Genomic DNA, 14433 nt, shown 5'->3' on the forward strand with positions numbered 1-14433 from the left:
TTGCACAGTTGTCAATTTATACATGTGCAGGCACGTCTCTAGGCTAAATTCCTAGAAATGGAATTGCTGAGGCAAAGAGTCTGCATTTGCCATGTGGATAGATAACTGTCGAACAGTGGGAGAGTGTCCCTTTCCTACACCACTTCTGGCGCTAAGGTTCTTTGAGGCTCGGAGGGTGTGGGTGACCTGACTGGAATAACACTGCCCATGAGTGTTGGCACCGAGACTAGAACATAGGAGGCTGGGCCTGGGCCAGTCAGTGATCTTTCCAAGGCACTTAGCGCCTGTGAATCCCAAGCTTCATGGGGTCTGGGATCTTCCCAGTAAGAAGTCTGGGAGGCCTTGGCCTCTCCTGGAATGTTTCTGGTAAGTAAGCACGCCTCCCTGCCCACCATTCTGGGCAGGGGTCAGCCCAGGAGCTCTGTTCCTGGGGACCAGGAACTCGCCATCTAAAGGCCTTGAGAAGACACTGCCAAGCCTCTGTGGCTCCCTTGACCCCCCCCCCGCCCCCTCCTTCCCTGTAGCATCTTCCTAAATGGCTCTCTTGGAGTGAGACATCCTTGGGAGCCTGAGTGGTGTTGCTTGGATACAACCGGGCAACAGATCTGGGTTATTTAAGGGAGACAGAGGGTGGGAGGGAAGGGGTGACAGCCTGTTTATTCAGGGATGGATGGTCTTCCTGCTGCAGGGTTTGGCAGGCCCCTTCTCAAAACTCCCCTATTCTGCCCCGCCTCATTATTTTCAGTGTCCAGGGCCTGGGATTCTGCAGTGAGACCCAGCAGAAGGCCACTTGGAGCTCCTGATAGCAGTGGGGGCAGGGGATTCTCTGCACATAGGGGAAGGGGTGGAGGAGGAGGTGAGGGCAGAGGGAGATGCCTCGGAGGGGACCTTCTGACCATGCCAGCAGCCCTGACTACTATTACGCTATTGAGCTTCCTCTTGGACTATTTGTTAAGGGCTTTACATTTGTTAGTTCATTTAATCTCAAAATTCTGCCAAGGTCTGTATGACTAGCCTCATTTTATAGATTCAGAAACAGAGGCTCAGAGAAGCTCAGAGAAGCTAAGAGAACTGCCTGAAGTCACATAGCTAAGAAGTGGCAGAAACTGAGTTAAAACTCAGGTCTATCTCATGCCAAAGCTGAAACAAATCACTCTACGTCACTGAGTTGGTAGGGCCCTCGCAGGACATCTTTCATTCTGAGCTGACCTGGAAGACTGTGCTGAGTGCCCTCTTCCCTGCTCCCCCTGCACCCTGGTCCCCCTTCCACCCTGCAGGAAACACCGTTGCTCTGAAAGATCAGTTTACAGGTCTGTGAGCAGCTGGAGCAGGGCGAGGTCTGGCTCATCTCTGCACGGGAGCCCAGAGTCAGGCACACTGTAGGTACCCAGCGATGCCACATGGAGTGCCAATGCTTGAGCAGCTCACTTTGAGATGGAATCCTCACTCTCTCCCTGACAGCCCTGCAGGGACCAGAAGACAATGTCATGCCTCTGAGCCTTTTCCGCTCCAACTGAACAGGCTCAGGCCCTTTTCAGCATTCCCTGGGGCTGGGCTCCAGATCTCTACCCTCGTGCTGTCTTGCTGGGATTCAGCACCCATGTTTCTGGGCAGTCATGGTCTGATCAGTTGGGAGTCCACTGAGGCTCTGGGTGGGGTGGTGAAGACTGCTGGGTGTCTGCCCTGTGTGGCCTGGGACACCCACTAGAGGGAATTTAACTCTTCAGTGCCCCAGCTTTTAGAGAAAGGACATCTCAAACTAGGCTGGGCTGAATTGTGTGTGGAGGGGTGGATGGGTGGGGGAGTGGGGAGAGACAAGCCAGGTGAGCTGTGCAGAGGGACAAGTCAATACGTGTGTGGGTCCTGGGCTGACTATTCAGCTATAGTCAGTATTGTCCCCTCCTCTGCCTCTGAACCCCAGTGCAACCTTACACTTCGCAGATCTTTATCACGGCCTGCCTTTAGTCACAGTTTCCCACTTAATAACGATGACAATAAAGACCACTCTGTGCCAGGATGATGCTACATACTTTGCCTTCATTGCCCCATTTAAGCCCCACAACCACCAGCTCAGGTAAGTGTCATGCATTGCCTGAGGCTCAGAGACCTCCATTATTTTTAAAGTAGCCCCACCAGCACACTCTGTTACACCATTCTGTTGTGCTCTCATTTTCATAGCATGAATCACTCAGCAATGACCTTGCTTCTGGTTTTGTTTACTTATTTATTGTATCCCCTGTCCCCTCCCTACTAAAATGTCAGCCCCTGAATGCAGGACCTTGTCTGCCTCATTCACTGCTCAGGGCCTAGAACAGGGCTTAGAATACAAAAAGGGCTCTGTAAATGTTTGTTGATTGATTGACTGAATGAATAAACTATCTGTTGGGTGAATGAACCAGGATTCCATCTCCCTTTTCTCTCTTCTTCTGATGGAGAACTCTCCCTGTAGTACTTGAGGAATGTTCTGGAGATAGAATTGCCCTCCTCCCACATGTCCTGGGCAGTCTTTGGTCAGGCACTGAGTGGTACTGGGGGAGGGAGGGGAGGTCCCTTTGCCCTTGGGACTTCATTGTTCTTCAAAGCATTTTCAAGCTGCAGGTCACAGGTAAAATCAGTTTTGTGTGCTGCAATCAGCAAAAAAAGAAGAAATAGGATAGGATAGATTAGAAAGTATCTGTGCATCACACACAGTAAGGCTGAGCATTTCTGGTGTATTTATATCTCTGTGTAGCTGGTAGTCCCAAAGTAAAATGTATTTCTTTTTTTTGTTTTTAATTTGAAGTATAGTTGATCTACAATATTGTTAGTTTCAGGTGTACAGCAAGTGATTCAGATATATATACATCTATTTTCAGATTCTATTCCATTATAGGTTATAAGATATTGAATATAGTCCCCTGTGCTAAACAGTAAATCCTTGTTGCTTATCTATTTTATGTATAGTAGTTTGAATCTGTTAAACCCCTATTCCTGATTTGTCCCTCCCTCCCTCCTTTGCCCTTCTGGTAACCATAAGTTTGTTTTTTTTGTGTGTGTAAGTCTGTTTCTGTTTTGCATATAGATTCATTTGTATTATTTTTCAGATCCACGTATAAGTGATATCATATAGTATTTGTCTTTCTCTGTCTGGGTTACTTCATTAAGTATGATATTCTCCAGGCCCATCCATGTTGTGACAAATGGCAATATTTCATTCTTTTTTCATGACTGAGTAATACTCCATTGTATAAATATACCACATCTTCTTAAGCCAAATGTCTGTTGATGGGCACTTGGGTTGTTTCCATGTCTTGGTTATTGTAAACAGTGCTGCTATGAATATTGTGGTATATGTATCTTTTAAAATTAGAGTTTTTGTTTTTCTGCATATAGACCCTAAAATGTATTTCTTACTTTGAGTCTCCATCAAAAAAGTTTGAACCTAATATGTGAATTTGGGAGGTGGGAGATGTTATCCTTGGACCTAGACCCAAAGGAGGGCACAACCAATGAAATTAATAATCCTGCTGATAATTATAATGTCAAGTACTGAATGCATATTCTATGCCAGGCAGGAGTACTCAGGTCCCAGGGCCCTGCACAGAGGTGAGGGGGAAGGAATCCAGAGCAGACAGGGATCCTGTGAGCAGGGAAGACTGCCTGGAGGAGGTGGAACTTAAGCTCAGCCTGGAAGAACCCCTCTGCCCTGGCAGGTTCAGGGCTGGGTCAGGGTGTGAGCTCAGGTGGCAATAATAGTAACAATAACAGTAGCCGCCATTAGTGAGCTCTGTCTGAACGCCAGGCACCCCTTCAATCCTCCAGGAGGCAGAAACTGTTCTTCATACCATTTTACAAATAAGGAAAAAAGGACTTGGAGAAATGTGGTGACATTTAGGGTAGGGGTCACGTAGTGGTAAAATTGCTGAGGCTAGATCCAGGGCAGGTCAGCCCTACCCAGAGCCCTTGTCTTTCAGCCCTGGACTGCACACTGAAGGGGCCTTAACAAACGAGGGCTGCTGGATCCTGGAGGTGGGGCAGTGGGCCTGGAGGGGCAGACAGCCACCGCGGGACCTGGGGCAGCCGGGGCAAATGGGGACTGGCCTGCTTTGGGGCTCAGAGGCCGCCTGGCTCAAGAGGAAGACAGGCTCTAAGACGCCCACCCTGGAGGGCCCACGTGGGTCCCAGTCTTGGCAATAATGTGGCCACGGCGGGCCAAGCCAGGTCAGCTCTCTGCCCTCACATTATCCATCCCTCTGGCCCAGCATCCCCCAGCCTGTGGTGGGCTTGGCGCGAAGTGAGGAACACAACAGAGCAGTAAGGGCTGTTTCTCATCTTTTGTTCAGGTCTCATTTTTGCTGGTTTGAACCCAGCTCCTCTGTCTTCCGGCGAGTCGTTTGTGCCTGTCAGGAAGTCATTCTTGGCTTGAGCGTTCCCACAAGCTAACTGGGAGTTCCCATAGCTTATGGTTCTGCGCAGGGACTGAACTTGGGGGCTCTCTCCCAAGAGCACTAGCACCTTGCTTGCCTGGGTGGAGGGGACTGTGGACGGCCCCCAGCGGTTCTCCTCGGCGTGTGAATAAGGGAGGGTTCACTAGCCTTTGCAACAGCAGCTTACCTGGTTTTGGATGGTGGGGGGTTGGTTTGTGTGGGTGCTACTCACACCCACCTATACACACATGCTCACTTGTTTATCCACACTCGTGCCCACTAGACACTCACACAAATATGCACATCCTCGTTCACAGCTCTATGAACATGTGTTCACACTTCAGCAACACCAGCACACATGCATACACACACATGTTCACACGCGTGCACACGTGTACTGTAGGGCTACCAGTGAGGCTCTGGCATTCTTTAGATGGTAAGGTGGTGTCTTGGATGCTTGTGCATGTGGGGCGTGGAGTGGTGGTAGTGCTGGTGGGGGTGCTGGATGAGTCGGGGTAGGACCGGAGCCCCCTAGTTTCTGAGGTCCTGTTCTGGGACCACTGATTCTTCCTCAGCGGACTTTTGGGCTTCTGCTCTGAGCTTCCAGACTTTTTGGGGAGCTTCTGTGGTAGTTTGGGCTACAAGAGCTGGTCCAGTTGATTCTTTCCTTCTACCTGGGGTTGTAGAGAGGGGGCCTTCTTTTGGGTGTACCTAGGGTTGCTGTGTTCCTCCCTGCTTCTCTTTCTCAACATTCAGTTCCCCCACCTCCCAGGCCCAGGGTGGGGTAAGTCTGGTCCTGCAGGCTTTCTTGTGGTTGGGTGGACCCCCAGGACTTGCTGCTCTGAGCAGGGACTTGGCAGAACCTCAGGGGCCAGGGGTGGGCTGGAAAGACTAGATACTGTGACCTGGATGTCATCTGTACCCTGTCTCTGAGACACCTCCAAGCCACCAGCCCTCTACTTCTAGGGCCTACCAGCTGAGCCTCGAGGCTGTCTGTTGGAGCCAAATGGGCTGTGACTCTAGCTCTTCTGGGGACATCTCTGCCCTGGGCTTTTCTGCTTGATTCAACAAGAACACCTACTGTGCCCACGGTGAACATGAATAAATGACCAACGTGCCAGGCACTGTGCTAGGGACAAAAAGACAGGTCAGACACAGACTTTTGTCCTCCAGGAGCTCAGTCTAGAGAGGCAGCCAGCCACGGATCCCAGCATCTGAGGGAGGGGTAGTGGTGTGCGTGTGCGTGTGCGTGTGCGTGCATGTGTGCACGTTTGTGTGCGCAGGTATGTGTGTGCTTGAGCACATCCTACTGTACATGTGCACCCATACCTTAGTCCTGGCTGCAAGGGAGCATAATCCTGGAACTCAGCATCCTCAGTATGGCAGGGGAATCCGACAACTGGTGGGTTGGATTATGAGGTTGTGCAAAGAGGAGGAAGGAAGGGAGCAGTGCCCAAGGATGGAGCTTACGCTATGCCAGGGAATCACACACCCCAGCTCCCTGGCTCTTCAACACCTCTTTGAAGGAGGTCAGGTCATCTTATGGATAAGGAACTTGAACAGAGAGGTTATGTCACTTTTCCCAGACCACACAGGCAGTAAAAAAAGCCAACTTGAGCCTAGCTCTACTGGACCCTGAAGGTCAGGTCTGGACTTTCTCTACTTGTCTCCTCCTCACACACCTTGGATGGGATAGGAGGAGGCCTGGAGCTGAGGGTGAGTCTTCCCTGGGACTCAGTTTCCTCACTCACTAAAAGGGGGATGATAAAATTGCTTATCTCATAAAATCATCCACTGAACAAACCCCTTGAAACCTATGTGCTGGAGATGTGATAAAATCACCACAAATAACAGCCATTCCTCTTGTCTTTATTTGTTCTTAGGCTCACACGTGCTGTAGGACCTGTGTGCCCCTCTACTAGCCCAGTGCCTTCTGGCCTAACTTTGGAAAGAGGTGAGGCCTGCACTGCCTTCATCCTGGGGAGACGGGACTTCACCAACTCCCGCTCCAGCCCTGACTGGGGCAGAAGCAGGTAGTAACAGGTGAGGAGTGTGGAGCAGAGAGAGGGAGAAAGTGACTCATCAACCACAACAAAGCCCATCTTCCCAAAAGTAAACAGTGGCGAGGGAGTGAATGCAGGAGGGTGCCCTTGAGGGCGTGCAAGCCGAGGGGAAGCGTTCAGATGGGCCTGGCTTGGTGGCAATGCCCTGCCTGCTTGGTGAGGCTGGAGGCGGCCCCTCTGAAGGCAGGAAATGTGCATATCACCACAGGCAACCTGGGGTCGGGGCAGAGGCGCCCCTCCCTTGGGAAGCTTCTGTCATGTTCTTCCCTTTTCACCACTGGGGGTTAAGGGTCCAGCGCTTGGGAGAATCCCACGATTGAGCAGTCTGCTCTTTAAGGGCTCGACGGTTGACTCCTGGGGTGGCTGAGGCCCAGAGAGGGCAATCGCTTAGCTCAGGTTGCACAGCACAGCGAGGATTTTTATTTTTTTCCCGGCACCCAGCTGCTCGTCTTGGTCCCGCTGAGGCTTGGCCTGGCTTTAAAAAGCCAAGAGGGGCGAGGGAAGCCCAGGCCCGCCGATCTCCTGGGGAGCTGGAGTCTGGGAAGGGGTGCGGCGCCTAGAGTATTTGCTTCTTTCTCCTGCCAGGGAGGCTGGATATAGGGTTTGGGCATCTTCCAGAACAAGCCGAACTAGTGACAAGTGAAGACGAACTGGCTTCTCAGGCAGTCTCCCCAGCCCCAAACTTTTCCTCCCAGGAGGAGGGTGGGTGGGCGGGAGGAGGGAGGAAGTGGGCCAGGGAAGATGGGGCCAGCCATTCACTCCCCGCCCGGGAGCCTCGGCTCTGGAATGCCAATCCGGACGCGGCTTGGGTGAGTGTGTCTTTAAATCCGAGCCCCCCGCCCCCTCGGCGGCTGGGGCCGGGGCTCGGGCTGGCCCGGCGGCGGCGGGCGCGGTGATTGGCGGCCCGGCCGGGTCCGCCCCTCAGCGTGGGGGTCGCGGGGCGCGGGGAGCGAGCAGCGTGCTGGGGCTGAGGCGCGCAGCTCCCTTCGCCGTCGAGCGAGGGGTCCCGCTCTCTTGGCTTCGCCTGGTCGCACCCGACCTGCCCGCCTCCGGAGTCGCCTCTGCCCACGGATGGGCTGGGAGAGTTGGGAGGAGCGAGGCGGAGCCCGCGCTGGACGCGCCTTGCTGCTGCTGGACACGGCGCCCGCAGTTCGGGCGCAAAGCGTTGGCCGCAGGAGCGCGGATGCCCCCCGGAGCCGGGGGCTGGCAGGTACTGACGGGTCTGGACGCGGGGCTGGCGAGAGGACGGCTAATCCTGGAATCCTCTGGGCACTCCCAGCCCGGGGCTGCTCCGACCACCCATTCCCCGTTCCCCAGAGTGCACGCCTCCCTGGGCTCTGCTGAGAGGAGAGGTCCTGGGCCCCTACCCAAACCCGCGCGGGATTGGTGCCTGAGAGAGAAGCGGAACCTCACATGTTCAACAGTGAGGTGTTTTTGAGTCGTTCTGTCTGGCTCTGGGCTACCCACTCCCTCGAGTAGGTTTTCTTCGGACCAGGGTAGATGTGGGCTAGCGACACCTCCACTCTTTATGGCCAGGCCTTGGGGCAAGGCCCGTGAGCCGGGCTTTCTGTGCAGCTAGAGGGAGGGAAGCTCTCTCCTGATCCGCACATGGGATCCCCGGGCTCGTCTTTAGGGGCTTGAGGCCATGGAATCGGGAAGTCTGGAGGTCCCAGTGGGTGCAACCTTTGCTGCTGGGTCCCACCTGGTTCTCTCCCTCTGGAGGCCTGGTGCTCCCGGGGGAGCCCCCTTTTCATCTTTAGAGGTTTTTCCTGAGGGGACAAATGGCCTGTCCGAAAGCAGAGTGCACTGTGTGGAAGACTGCTTCCCTCGAGTCTTCAAAGTGGCTAATGGTTGGAACATATTCTTCACTCTTGGGGAGTTAGAAATGGAAGAAGAGCTTCCTGACTTCTGGAAGCTTCCCAGTTTCTCCACTCTCTTGACCAGAGTTCCAGGCACTGACTCCTTGACTTCCTTCAGAGCATCCTGGACCCAGTGACTGAGAGCACTTCTTAAATGCCAGGCACTGGGCTCTGCCAGGGAGGATGGGAGTGGTGGGAAGAGTTGGGGGTTCTGCCCTCAGGTGGCTCAGCCCCATGGGGGAAGGCAAGACATAAGCACAGAGAAAGTTTGCTAATACAGGGTTTTGATACCAGCCCCAGACTAATGATAATAGTGGAAATAGCAAGAGGCTACACATGATTAATTGCTAAATGAATGACTGCGGGCTGCAGTCGCTAGGGGAGCTGGGATCCAATTCTCATTCAATCATGCGAACAGTTTTAAAATGTTCTGCCTCCATACCCATCCTTTCTTACTACCCTGCTAGTCCTTAGGACCTCCCGCCATCTCCACAGCAGGACTGTGCGCCAGCCCCACTCCCAGGTATTTTTTTTTTCCCCTGTGCTGGTGGATTTCTGGAAACACATTTGGTTTCTGGGATCAGGCTGACCACAGGACTCTCCCAGCCTCCCTGGGGCTCCTGAGGTTTGGGGTCTAGATCCAGCCTTACAGGAGGAAGTCCTTACTTCCTTTCTGAAGAGCCTCTGTCGCTGGGGGCTGGGGATGAGCTTGGGAGTCTGGAGGCTCTGAGCCAGACACTATTTCCTGTGAGTGCAGTGTCGCTTCGCTGGCCATCAGGGGTATTGTAGGGGGGTGGCCCTGGTGGAGCTGGCTTGAGGTGAGTCGTACCTGTGGCATCACTAACCTCAGCTCTGAGGTTCTGCTGTTTCTAGGGCTCTGCCCCCTCCCCCATCATCCTTGGCAGGTTTCTGTTTTTCTTGAACGTATTGCGGAGGTGGCAGTGTGCTAGTGCCCACGGCCTTGGGCTTGCTGTTCTGGGAGTGGGAGTTGCTAAGTTCACCCTTTAATCCTTGGTGGGCTAAAGGGTGAACTCAGCAAGTGAGCACTTGGGTGAACACACTCACCGACCTCCAAACAGGTGGCATATACAAGGTCACGCAGGTACAGGTGGGGAATGCTGTCGTGGGCAGAGATGTGTTTGCATGTGCTCACATTTGTAGCTGTGTGGGCAGGGACAGTGAGGAACTGGATACACATGTGCATGAAGGCAGACACAGGAAGACAAATGGAGGTGGGCAAACAATTCAGGGCACAGACACGAGCAGGAACAGACAGTGTGAACACAAGTGTGCACCATGCACGGGCTGCAGATATTGTGCAGATAGATCTATGCCATCATGGAGATTTGGCTGACAGATGTGGACAGACATATGGGTGGGCTTATAGTTGCACAGACGTGGACGTGAGCTGACATTCACAGATACAAGACAAGGAGCCACATGGAAGTGGCTTAAATCCCTGGGCAGACGTGGAGTTGGCTGTGGGCACCTGGGACACAGAACTTATAGCTGCTAAGTCACCCAGCAGCAGAGGCCAGGACACAATCAGAGGTGGGTACCAAGATGTAGTCTGAAGCACGTGCTGCTCAGTTATCTCTGTGACTCTTTGTGGCAACAGTGCCTGGAAGTTGACCTTTTGGGGAGGGTGGTGGTGCAGGTGCTCTGTGATGTGGCTTCATTTCTAGACTCCTGCTTTGGGGTTTGAATACCTCAAAGGTCTCAGTATCCTCTGTTTTACCCTGAGAGTAATTTGGCTTCTCTATTTCCTAAGTTATAGGGCTGAGCACAAACTTTAAGCATGAGCAGGGGTCCTTGAACTTTGAGGCTCATCTTCCCTGGGTCTCCAGAACTTCCTGAAGTGAGGCTGTGTGGCTGGGTTAGGGGAGGAACCTGGCTGGGGACTCTCCTTCTGAGGTTTTGTGGTGGGGAAGGGACAATCCCTGGGGGAGAGAAAAAGTAGACATGCAATTGAATCTTTGGTGAGAACTTTGCTCTCTGGTATGGATTGCCCCTCCCCCAAACCTGAGCTTGGACAGAGAAGGCCCCCTGCCCCACTTTCTGGCTATGGCCTGACCTAGTAATTGGAAGATACAGCTGGACACTAACTCACTGTGTGACCTGGGCAAGTTACTTAATATCTTAACTAACTCATCTTTAAAGTGAAACTCCTCATCTTTAAAATGGGGCCAGTGAATGTGAAATAATCAGTGGAAAGCATTTGGCCCAGGGTCTGGCAATGGAGCTTTGGTGACCAGCCTTCCCCTGTGGCCAGGACTTTCCAGATACAGCCAGTGCCTGGCTCTGGGAAGGCTAGCAGGCCAGGCACCTCTGCTTTGAAAGCTAGAGGGCTTGGTCCTCACCTTCTGCCCACCAGTCCATTCTTAGCCCTATGGGGCCGCCACATGCCTGCAGGCAGGGTGTATGAAGCTTGGACCTGCTGCCTGCTGGGCCACTGGGAGGGGAGCCAGTGGTTTGCTAAGAATAGCCCCAAATTATGGCTCTGCCTCCCAGTGGGCAGCCGTGCACCTCCCTAGTCCAGGCCAAGGGTCTTGCAGATGGGCTTTTTATGTTTCCTATAACTGACGCTCTGCACAGAGATGAGCCTGGGAGCAGCAGACCAGATCTAGGGGGAGGCCCTGCTGTTCTTCCTGGGTCTTTGGCTGGGACCTGGGGAAAGAGAAGGCTCGGGGAGCAGCAGCTTTAAAATCTCTCAGTTCCTTTTCCACTCAGAGCTTATCCTGACAGCTGACCATCTTCCTACCCCTCAGTAGACCTGTTGTGATTAAGAATACCGGGTCCAGAACCAGACCACTAAGGTCTGAATTTCGGCTTCCTCCTTCACTAGCTGTGTGACACAAGGCAACTCACCTAACCTCTCTGTGCCTGACTTCCTTGTGTAACAGGATTAATAATAGTAACTCCCTTATAAGAATGTCATAAGGATGAAAGGAGGTAGCACATGGAGAGCCCTTGAGGTGGTGTATAGCTCATAGTAAATGGTCATTAGGTGCTGCTATTACTGTCGTTATGAGATCTCAGCAGAGAGAGAGACCTGTGAGGCCACAGAGGCCAGGTTGTTTGCACAGTGCCTCATGATGGGAAAGCACCAGGATGGCTTCTTGATTTGGTTCCTGGCCTTTCCTGGTCCTGGGTTCAGTATGAGGTGCAGGGGACCAAAAGTGAGTGAGACTACAGAGAGGCACATGTATACCTTATACCACACCCCCACTGGTACCTTCCCAGGGGCTGTGCCAGTTGGAGTTGGTGGGAGGGAATGCCTTGCCTGGGAACAGGGTGGTACTTCAAGTGGACTTCAAAGGATGGCCAAGAGTTTACAAGGATGAGAAAGTCTTCCCAAGCAGAGTAAGCAGCCTGTGCAGAGATATGACAGCTTGGCATGTTTAGGGAACATGACCAGATCCACAGATCTGGGGACAGAACCCACCCTCAGCATTCCTGTCAGGAATGGGACCTGCTATCCCTCCCACACTGGGCTCAGAGGCAACTCTGGCGTCCCTGTTAGGACAGAAGCTGGATGCCCTCCCCTGGAATTCCAGCCTCTCACTTTGCTTTAACGAATTGCATTTGCTGTGCCCCATTCTCCAGAGGACCTCCCACCGGGACCCTGCCCTTGTATGAATGTCTGCCAGCCCTCCCTGAGCACTTCATTTTTGAACTGGGGCTCCGGACTGCTCCTACCCCAATATCAACATGCCTATTTTTGCTCTTAACTGAGATGCCAATAGGTTAATAGGTCCCCCTCCTCAGGAATGAACTGAAGCCTTTGAAACCTTTCCTAAGGAGTGAAAGTCTAATAGTGAAATTCCTGGACCTTGGAAGGTGTTTGAGTTCCTGAAACTGACTGTGGACTTGCTTTAGCTCTGTAGCTCTGGAGCTGGGACATTCTGATGAGAGAGGGACACGGGGCATCTGGGGTTACCTCCATGCCCACGGCAAGCAGTAGGGAGCATCTGGGAACTGGGTGTGCCGCTGCTGACCCTGCGGGCTCCCAGGGAGCAGGGCTTTTGGAAATTCCAGGAGGAGGGAGGGTGTGGTGCTGGGATGGCTGTGGGTCTACGACTGGGCTTCCTGCCCTCACCCATGAGAAATGTTCCCACTGCCAAGAGACTGGGTCAGGGGCATGTAGCGGGGAGAGAGGTGGGTGCCCTCAGATGACCTTGGACTTTGCCAGCCTCTGCATCCTGCTGAGCCCCAGGCCCGGCCTATCGGCAGGCAGTATGACCTCTGTCCAGGCCCTCCCAGAGTGGACGACAGGGACACTGGGCAGTTTTTGAAGATTCTGTTTAGAGAGCACTAAGGGGAACTTCTCCTCCCCTTTTCTTTTCCTTTTTCTGAAACTGCAGACCTCATGAAGGAGTTAACCCCTCTCTTGCTGTCCACAAAGTGGCTGATGGACGTGTCCACTTTGACTGTTGCCCTGTAGTTACTGAGTCCTCCTCCTGGGTTTCTGAGGTTGGTGCTGACCCCTCAGCTCCCCAGGGCCCTGGTTGGCAGGGCCTAGAAGACCTCATCCAGCCTGGATCTGATGGAACCCCTCCCCACTCCACCCTTGTTTTAGCCTTAAGTCTGACCATCTTCTTAGTGGTGCTCACTCCCTGCCCCCATGGCAGCCCTGTCTGCTGAATGGAGGTCTCGGACTTCGGGAGTCTCCTGCAGTCTGCCCTTCTGGCTCACTCCAAGGCCTTTGGGAAAGCTCTGGTTTCCAAATGCCCCAGAGCAAAGGGCCCAATGCCTTCCCTGGAGATGGAGCCCCAGAGTTCCAGAGCCTTCCAGGGAAGTACAGAGCAGGTCTGCCTCCTTTACTGGGCTCTGAACCAGGCCTGGGGCATAGGTGGATAAGCCCAGGACTAGCAGTTGACTGCTTCCTCTGAGCCCAGTTTTCTCATCTGGAAAATAGGCGTGATACTTTTTTCCCTATCTACTGAAAAAAAATTTTTTTAATTGAAGTGAAATTCACTTGATGTAAAATTAACCATTTTGAAGTGCACAGCTCAGTGGCATGGAGTACATTCACAATGTTGTGGGACCATCACTTCTATCAAGTTCCAAAACATTTTCATCATCCTAAAGGAAAACCTCTTACTCATTAAACCACTTCTTCCATTCCTTCTTCTACCTTATTTTTGAAAAGGAAAGTTTTATTGAGGTCTGCAGACCATAAAATTCACCCAGCCTACGTGTGCAGTTGGATGAGTGTTGGTAAATGTCACAGACATGCAGCCCCCACCCCAGCCGAGTCTGAGAACACGTCCATCACCCAGAAGGTTCCTGGGGCTCCATTGTAGTCGGCAGCCACCCCCATGCCTGGGCCCCTCGTCTCTTGTCAACTCTAATTTTGCTTTTTTTCCTAGATTTTCACATAAATGGCCTCATGTAGATACTAGGTATCTTTTATTTCTGCCTTCTTTACTCAACATGGTGTTCTGGAGTCTTATCCACGCTGTTACATGTTTCACTGCTGGGTAGTGTGTGCGGGGACCACAGCTTGCTCACTGAGTTCTCAGTTGATCGATGCCTACCCTGCTTTTGAAAATGTTTTCAGTTTTTAAAAAATTAAGTAATTATTTTTATGAAAGATTGAAGTAGTAGCTTCAAAGAGAGAGAAAAATATAAAAACCCCTTTACCCTCCTTACTTTCTCTCTTTGCCCAACGTATCCCTGGCAGCAGTTTGCTGAGTATCCCAGTCTTCTTTTCTGTGCCTCTGTGTGAATGTGTGTAGTTTTCATTTGGGAGTACAGTTGGAATTGCACTTGGTCCATGGCTCTGGGGCTGCTTCGTCATTTAGTCCTCGGTCTTGGGGATGTTCATGGCACAGCTGTCCAAGTTTCGTGCCTTCCCTGGGAGTCACTCCTGAGCTGAGGACCAGAGGTGAGGGCCTGTGCCATGCAAACAGGTGTCCACTCCCTCTTTTCTCCCCTCCGCTTTGGGCTGGGGCTCAGTGAGGCTTTGGGGAGACAGAATGATGACTTCCTGGAGGTGATCAGTTTCTTGCAGGTTTCAGGAGGAGGGATGCATTGGGACAAAAGGGATCAGTCTGTCCTGAGGCAGATGAGTTGGTTGCTGGGTGTCTGGGTGGACGTGCA

The 14433-nt window shown here is 52.6% G+C and overlaps 1 protein-coding gene across 5 annotated transcripts in view; it reads left to right on the forward strand.

The window, feature by feature from the left end:
* The first annotated feature begins 6294 nt into the window (after nucleotides 1-6294).
* PALD1 (phosphatase domain containing paladin 1) overlaps nucleotides 6295-14433 on the forward strand; it is a 103506-nt gene continuing 95367 nt past the window's right edge. For 2 of the 5 annotated variants that reach the window (XM_074374154.1, XM_074374153.1), the window contains exon 1: nucleotides 7389-7679. The gene's annotated coding sequence lies outside the window, so the exon portion shown is untranslated. Of the gene's footprint in view, nucleotides 6450-7388; nucleotides 7680-14433 lie in introns of those variants that run through there. The other 3 variants (XM_074374150.1, XM_074374148.1, XM_074374152.1) reach the window with 3 other exon arrangements.

This window comes from Camelus bactrianus, chromosome 11 (assembly GCF_048773025.1).
Source record: "Camelus bactrianus isolate YW-2024 breed Bactrian camel chromosome 11, ASM4877302v1, whole genome shotgun sequence".
In the NCBI taxonomy this organism is placed as follows: Eukaryota; Metazoa; Chordata; class Mammalia; order Artiodactyla; family Camelidae; genus Camelus; species Camelus bactrianus.